At 46.1% G+C, this 8,282-nt stretch overlaps 1 protein-coding gene across 2 annotated transcripts in view; it reads right to left on the reverse strand.

Annotated features, from left to right (window-relative positions):
• Positions 1-6,312, reverse strand: part of LOC135911176 (uncharacterized) — a 330,618-nt gene extending 324,306 nt beyond the window's left edge. For both annotated transcript variants that reach the window (XM_065443366.2, XM_065443367.2), the window contains exon 1: positions 6,180-6,312. The gene's annotated coding sequence lies outside the window, so the exon portion shown is untranslated. The remainder of the gene's footprint in view (positions 1-6,179) is intronic.
• Between the last annotated feature and the right edge of the window lie 1,970 nt (positions 6,313-8,282).

The following is an 8,282-nucleotide window of genomic DNA, read 5'->3' on the forward strand; positions in this document are numbered from 1 at the left end:
TGGCTCCGCTTTTGCACCGGGGGTAATTGTAACGAAGAAGAAGAGCACAAGAACAAGGCCAGCCAGATCGTCTCTTCCATGTCTGCTGTGCAACCAGTGGGCCATCCGGATCGCCAGTGCTTGGCACGAGTGTGAGCCTTTCGGGCAATCAGCTGTTCCTGCTCTGCGTCACCTGCCTCCTCGGTTACGACGAGACGTCACTCTCGGAACTGTTCAGTGCACCCATTACAATATATGTATATATTTCACACCGAAGCCTCAGCGCAGGTACGTAGCTGTGACGTGATTAATTTCAACGTAGATTCGCATGTTTGGGCCGTTGTGACATAACAAAAGTTAATCTGGATGTCAGTATTTGTCTCCTATGGAATACAATGCAGTTGACCGTTACGGATAAAAACAATTCGGCAGTTTCGCCGGAAGCGCCAATCGATAGCAAGCTGTATCGTTGCCCTCGGGCTTGCTATAGTTTAGCTTAAGTTCTGTTGTCCTTTCCGCACACACCAGTGTGTGAAATTCCGGATTTATAGGTGCCAAAACCACGATTTGATTATATATAAGGTAGGCCGTAGTGGGGGACCCCGGATTAATTTCGACCGCCTGCGGTTTTTTAACGTGCAACCAAGGCACGGTGCACGGGCGTTTCTTTGGATGTCGCCCTCCACCCAAATTCCACATCAAATACATACATACATACATACATACATACATACATACATACATACATACATACATACATACATACATACATACATACATACATACATACATACATACATACATACATACACACACACATACACACACATACGTACACACACACACATACATACATACATACATACACATACACACGTACACATACATACATACATACATACATACATACATACATACATACATACATACATACATACATGTGAGAAAGTACATTTAGTGTAGCGAATTGGCCTTCTTATTTTTTATTTGGTTAAACGCTGTTTGATGAATAATGAGAGTGGGAAAGAGTGTGGCGGCGGCGCTTGTGTCAGAGTAGTGCTGTGCCGTATTTTTAAAAATATGTACGATTTCATAATGTATGCAGCCTAAACAGCTTCGCCGGTAATCCTTCCCCATATGAATGTTGCTGCCCCACGAAAATGTTAATAAAAAAGTTATGGGGTTTATTGTGCCAAAACCACTTTCTGATTATGAGGCACGCCGTAGTGGAGGACTCCGGAAATTTCGGCCACCTGGGGTTCTGTAAGGTGGACCTAAATCTAACTACACCGTGTGCTTTCGCATTTCGCCCCCATCGAAATGCGGCCGCCGCGGCCGTGATCTGATCCCGCGACCTCGTGCTCAGCAGCACAACAGCATAGCCACTGAGCAACCACGGCGGGTGTACTTAGGATTAGGTGCACGTTAACGAAGCCCAGTTGGTCGAAATTTCCGGAGTCCTCCACTACGGCGTGCCTCATAATCAGAAAGTGGTTTTGTCACGTAAAACCCCATAATTAAATTTTTTATTTTAACTCCTGCGGGGACGGTAGAGTATCCATCTCCCGTGCAAGAGGACCATGGTTACTGAGCAACCATGGTGGGTACGAATTTTTTTTTTTTGTACAAGAATGTTTTAGCCAAGCCTGCTGTTTGAGGTATCACTAGCCAAGGCGGCTGCCCAATAGCAGTGGCTGCTCGCTGAAGAAGAGCTTTGAGAATGCGGCCCCTCGTGAGCAGCAACGCTAGTGTATGTGCGTGTGCAAACACCGCTCACGCCAGCAGCAGACAGAACGCTTCCCGGGGTAGGGGAGGGTGGCATTCCGTAAGTATCGACCAGGTGGACATGTCCACTTCGTCTGCTGTTTAAGTTCTCGTTACCTGGGAGCACTCTATCTCCTTCTGACGCGTACCCCAAACCCAGTCCAAACTCCAAACTCCACTCCAAACTTCAGCAGCAGACAAATAGACATGTCCACCAGATCGACACTTAAACACTACCAGCCCCTTAGTCCACCATGTAAAGGCCGATTAAGCGGAGCGTGACGGTGACGACTACTTGGCTAGGCCGTTTTTGCAGCCAAAAGCACTGCGTGTTGTTCGCATCTCTGGTAGTGAGTTGTCCCTCTTGTTTGCTTTCTTCTTTCTTGCTTTTTTTTTCTTTGGCTTGCAAGTAGCCATTTCAAACCATTCGCAAGTACCAAGTCATTCCGGACATCGTCGAATTCCCACATAATGTCGAATGATGCAATGACAGCGTTTTGAGCCAAACAGACGTAAAAGCACCGCCCTCTCGGCCAATCAGAGGTGACAAGATGGCGGCTCCAGTAATATGGTGCAATTTGACGATGTCTTGGAATGGCACTCCGTGTAAGAGAAAACACTGCGACACTGCCGGGACTGCTTGTCATAGTAACACCTGTGCAGAAACACCACCCCGGGTATGCCTTTCGCTTCACTGCCACAAAAAGTTCGTTTGCGAGAATAGAGCGAGCTCGAGCCAATCTAAAGTAACCGTCGAGGTGAAGAATGCGAAAAACAATAGGCGCTGATGGAAAACAAGCGCGAATGCACGACGTGTCTGAATATCGGCGTACAGGCAAGAGAGCAACGACCGAGTGACGATTATTTGAGCATTTGCGCGAATGCGTATCCTTCCGTATATTTACAATACTTGCCAAGCCGCACTGCTTCGTGGTCCCCTAAACCATGGAATGTTCTACAAGAATTGTATGAGTGAACTCTGCCGCTGCAATCTTTCAGCTACCAAGGGAACAATGGATAACACATGGACTTGTCCAACCTTTGTGCTTGTGGCTTCAAAACGTTCTTCTGGCTTTAGTCTACTCCCCTTCTCTGCCTTCATTTGCCTAAATTCCTTAGCAATCTTCTTTTTCCCGTACGCATGAAAGCAGTGCACTCCTGCACAGGTGGATAATGATTGCGAATTGTTGTGGTTATAACTAAGACTAGGGCAGGTATTCACAACACTTTCTTTCGCTAAAAGTGTTCGTGCCAGATAATAGTGATGTAGCACATATTATTAGCGAAGGCGATCAGCCAATGAAAAACAGCCCTTGCTAATGAAAAGTTTTGTGAATTCAGCCCCACAACATTAGGTAAAATGGCTATTTAGTTTTCTTACTTCCTTCCTATTTAACATAAATGCACAAACTATATAGAACTAGGAAAATTTTAGTCGCGCTTTTATTGGGTCAGTAAATGCATGTTTAAATATTGGTGCCTAATTATATTTTGAGAGCCTAAGCTCAAGCAGGCGATTATTACCCGAAACACTTTGCCGCTGTGAGAAAGGCTACAACTGTGTTACGCAACGATACGCTTGAAAGTGACTTAGCGTACTTAAACGTATTAAAGTGGAAAGTTAGGCGAGTTTGTATACATTCATAATGGTAAATGCGCGAACAAAATAACGACTGAGTGAAAGGACACAGGGCGAGCACTGATTCACAACTAAGTTTACTGGAATACACCCTTCAAGGAATATAAGTGGCGCAGGCGATCACATTGTCAATAGAGGGATGCACAACTACGCCACCTGGATACAGGGTATCTGCTAACGTGTAGGGCAGTCTAGGTAAATAAATTCCTGCTGAGAAAGCGCGATTGAAGGCTGGCTGATGCATCACGTGCCCTTTCGCTCAATGTGGGCTGCTTCCACGACTAATCTGGTGGATACATCAGTACGCTTAAACAAAATTCTTGTCCCTTAGAGCAGAGGCTTACACTTACATTGCCAGCTATGGGCAGACACATACGCCTAATCATTCTTGTCCAAAGGACAGTTCATGCTCCCCAAGTCTTGCATTGATGCACTGGCCGGCTTGCTCTATGTACACTCGCCCACACTTGAGAGGAAAAGAGTACGCCACATTGGTAGTGCAACCTACATATTTATTAACTTGATTCACTTAGCATCTTACATTAGGATTACGTTCTGCTCCACTTGCTCTCCTTTGGACCGCCGGACCAATAGCGCTCAATATTCCAGGAGCCGAAAAGACAAACCTAACGTCCTGCAGCGCTCTTCAGGCCAGGGGACAAGCGGTATACATAGGGTACAACTACCACATTCTTCTTTCTGCCTTTTCCTTCGGCTTCCTGCCTCTTCGAGTTTCTTACCCATTTAATCGACTTCTCACAGCTGCCCGTTATGAAGCTGCCCGGGTGCTGAGCTTCCTCCAGCCTGACTACCTGACGTGCGAAGGCATTATCACCCAATGCATGCCCACATGTTTTTACCAGGGCGGCCCGAACTACGGCAATGCAAATGGCATATTTTTACTACATTGGAATGACATGAGGTGAAGTTCAACAGGGGCTTGGCATACGCCTAAAGAACGTAGTCTAAGGTCAAAGTATTGCAGTTTATCCTCTTTTGGTTGCTCGATGCAATTACGCGGACATTCGACACATATTCACGTTGTTGGCGCATCCCCCGCTTGCGCCATCGAAGCTATCCGAAAACGTATCCATAGACGCGCATTTGTGGCTGCAGAAACGACGTTTGCGTTTGATTGCAGAAACAACGAGCCCCAGCGAACGCACCATAGCGCTACGCTTGGTTATTTCGACAGGGGTGAGATCTTATAACGGCTCGGAACGCGAACCATTCGCTCGCATTTGCGAGGTTGACCAAATCGCCATTCTGATCTATTACGCGAGGGCGAGCGAAGCGTTCGCTTTCTGTACCGTCATAGGGTAGCACCCAGGGTAGTGCCCACTTTCCGCTGCTGGCATGAGCATTGTGCGTAGCCCCCCTAGCGTTCCGGCTGAGCAGCTGGCGTGCATGCCACACCAAGGTGCGTGCCGCGATTTCAGAGACGGTGAGCAAATGTCAACCTTTAGCGCTATCCAATGGTTTCACTGGGCGCTGCCAGCAAGCCGACGGTTTTCCCATCAGTCTTAGCTCGTGTTCACCATCAATGTGCGATGCCTGAAACGCCGCTGGTGTCACTCATCACGGCCGCTCGTTATGGGACGCCTGTTAGCTGCCTACGTGCTGTTTGTGCTGCGTACCAGCCATTGTCTGAGGTGTTGCGTTGCGCCAACACGTCGTATACGCCTGTTGATATGCAACACCGTCCGAGGAGCTCGACTGCAACGCAGATCGAAGGCTCTGCTTCGCCTATCCGGCAAAATAAATAATATTTGGGGCTTTACGTGCCAAAACCACTTTCTGATTATGAGACAGGCCGTAGTGGAGGACTCCGGAAATTTTGACCAGCTGGGGCTCTTTAACGTGCACCTAAATCTAAGCACACGGGTGTTTTCGTATTTCGCCACCATCGACATGCGGCCGCCGTGGCCGGGATTCAATCCCGCGACCTCGTGCTCAGCAGCCCAACACCATAGCCACTGAGCAACCACGGCGGGTGCCCATCCGGCAAAACTGACAGTTTTTTTTTCTTCGCTACGTTTATGGCAATAACACAACGCTACATATAGGGGCGGTAATTTACATATTCACTGTGCTTATCAAAATTAAAAATTCAATTCTCGGGTTTTACATGCGAAAACCACAACATGGATATGAAGCACGTCGTAGTGAGGGACTCTGGAATAATTTTGACCGCTGAATGCACGCTACGCGGAAGTTTTTGCATTCCGCCCGCATTGAAATGCCGCAGCCTTGTCTGGGATTTGATGCGGCGCCCTCGGGCTTAGGTGCTTACCATTATCTTCGCCCTTCGTCGATCGTCAACTCAGACGGCACACCACCCCGCTTATCACTGAAATCGATCGCTCAATGTCACGGATGTTAAGGAAGTGAACAGAAAAAAAAATGAACCGTCACAAAATACTATCCATTGGCGGCTTCTTGTGAGGGTTTATTCCACCCCCACAATTGTTTATTGAGAATCCTTGGAAAACATCGACCGGTAGCTTATTTTGTGCCCGATCCATTCGACTTCACTTTCATTTCTTATCCTTCCCGCCAAGCAGCTCATCGCAGCCATAGCGACCGCATCCATCACGCGAACGTTGATTTGAGGGTTACCATAATTAAAACTGAAGTGGGCAGCTACAAAAAAATAAGGGCGGGCCCAAGTTAGCCGGAGCAGAGGAGGTGGGCGGGAATAGCGCGAAAAAACGCGGTAGGGGCCGCAGCCTTACGACAGTGCATCGACCACCACCGGAGAACGAAAGACGTATGAAGGCAAGCGACGGTGACTCACTGTTTTTCGGGGTGGCAGGCGTCCCTACTGCAGCCCTAGAATGCTGAGCGGAGCCGAGCGAACTCGAGGTTGTCCCTCTTCTTCTGCCTCGCGGTGGGCACGCACTCACCCGAATTCATCTTGTCGGCGTTGATGATGCGGCATGAAATGGTGCATACCCACGATAAGAGTTCTACAAAATATTTCTACAAAGGTGCGTAAATATTCGACACTTGTGAATAACCAATGGAATACATATGGAAGCAGCATACATGGCACATAGCATGTTGAATGTCGCATATAGCGAAATATAGCTTGTTGAAATAATATGTACTAAATATTTATAAAAGCTCGGCTATCTTCGTGAGACTCATAGAAAATAGTAATCCGCCAAATCCTTGAATAAGCATCTATATTTTCGGAGCCTTTTCATACAACCGATGTCGGGAAGATTTAGTACGTACAAAGGAAAGCTGGTCGATTTATCCACCGTCACTACGATAGTGAGCTGTCACCTTCTTCTAACCCCTCTAATTTATTTATTTATATCACCATACTGCAGCCAATTCATTGGCCCTAGCAGGAGAGGCATTTTCGGAATGACAAAGAATAAATAACAGCAATAAATTCGCAAACAGCAAAATGGGGAAAAGCAACAGCGCTGACACAATGAAGAAGCAATTTTCAACAAAATAAAAAGAGCCAAAACCGACAGAACAGAACTAAACCAGCAGCAAATACGTACATTTACACAATTGCATGTATCTATTGCTCACAAAAGAAACGTTCCAGTTCTGCCGAAAAGTCTTCGGCCTTCATTACACTTGGCGCAACTCATTCCACTCTTTAAGTGTTCTAGGGAAAAACTGTATTTCTAGAAATTACTTTTCGCAAAGATCGATCTCAGTGAACGTTCTGTTGTGTGCCTTGTTTTCCTAGTAGCAGCAGGTTGAACATAACTTGATTCAGATAGGGCGATGTTTCTGGACAATTGTGAAGTAACGCTAGTCGGTTTATTTTTCTACGTATCTCCAATGTTGTAATGTTATTACGTTTCATGAGAGACGATGGTGAATCCGTCCTTCTATATTTTCCGAATATAAACCGTACAGCCTTTCTTTGAACACCCTCAAGTTTTATGATATCTTTCTTAAGATATGGCTCCCACAGCGCAGATGCGTACCCTAACTTCGACCTAACACATGCGTTATAAGCTAAAGGCCGAACACTTACAGGGGCATTTCTAAGCTTCCTCTTAAGAAAACATAGCTTTTGAAAACCTGACGCACAGATGCCTGAAATGCGCACACCCCATGAAACATTACTGCTAAGAGTTACCCCTAGGTACTTATATTTACCGACCTCCTTTATAGTGCTGCCATTAATGTGGTAAGTGAACGTATTCAGACATTTTTTCTTGTTATACGTAGAAGAACAGTTTTTTCCCTATTCAGTTGCATGCCCCAGTTCTCGCACCAGTCGTGAATTGCCAGAATAGTTGCTTGTAAAGAGGCGTGGTCATTTGCATTCGAGAATGTTTTATAAACCACACAATCATCAGCAAAAAATCTGATTGAGACATCCTTTCGTATTACCTCCATTAAATAATTTATATAAATGAAGAACAGCAATGGCCCTAACACACTCCCCTGTGGAACCCCCGATGTAACTGGCAGCACACTGGAAGAAAAATCATGCACTTGTACAAACTGTTACCTATGATTAAGGTACGCGGAAATCCACCTAACAACAAGTAGTGGAAGTCCAATGCTCTCCAACCTAAACAATAATTTATCACGCAGTACCTTGTGAAATGCCTTGCAAAAGTCCATAAACAATACATCTACTTGGCCAGTCATGTCAAGAACACTAAACAAATTATGCAATGTCGATACCAGCTGTGTAACTGTAGACAAACCTTTTCTAAACCCGTGCTGATGAACCGATAAAACTTTGTTTGGAGAGGAAGCCTTGTATGTGCTTAGCAATCTCATGCTCTAACATCTTACAGCATTGACTGGTCATTCAGACAGGGCGGTAGTTCGAAGGCAGAAGACGGCTGCCCTTTTTGTGCATGGGAACTACTCGCGCCAGACGCCAATCATCAGGTATTTCGCCCATTTC

Source organism: Dermacentor albipictus, chromosome 5 (assembly GCF_038994185.2).
Source record: "Dermacentor albipictus isolate Rhodes 1998 colony chromosome 5, USDA_Dalb.pri_finalv2, whole genome shotgun sequence".
NCBI lineage: Eukaryota > Metazoa > Arthropoda > Arachnida > Ixodida > Ixodidae > Dermacentor > Dermacentor albipictus.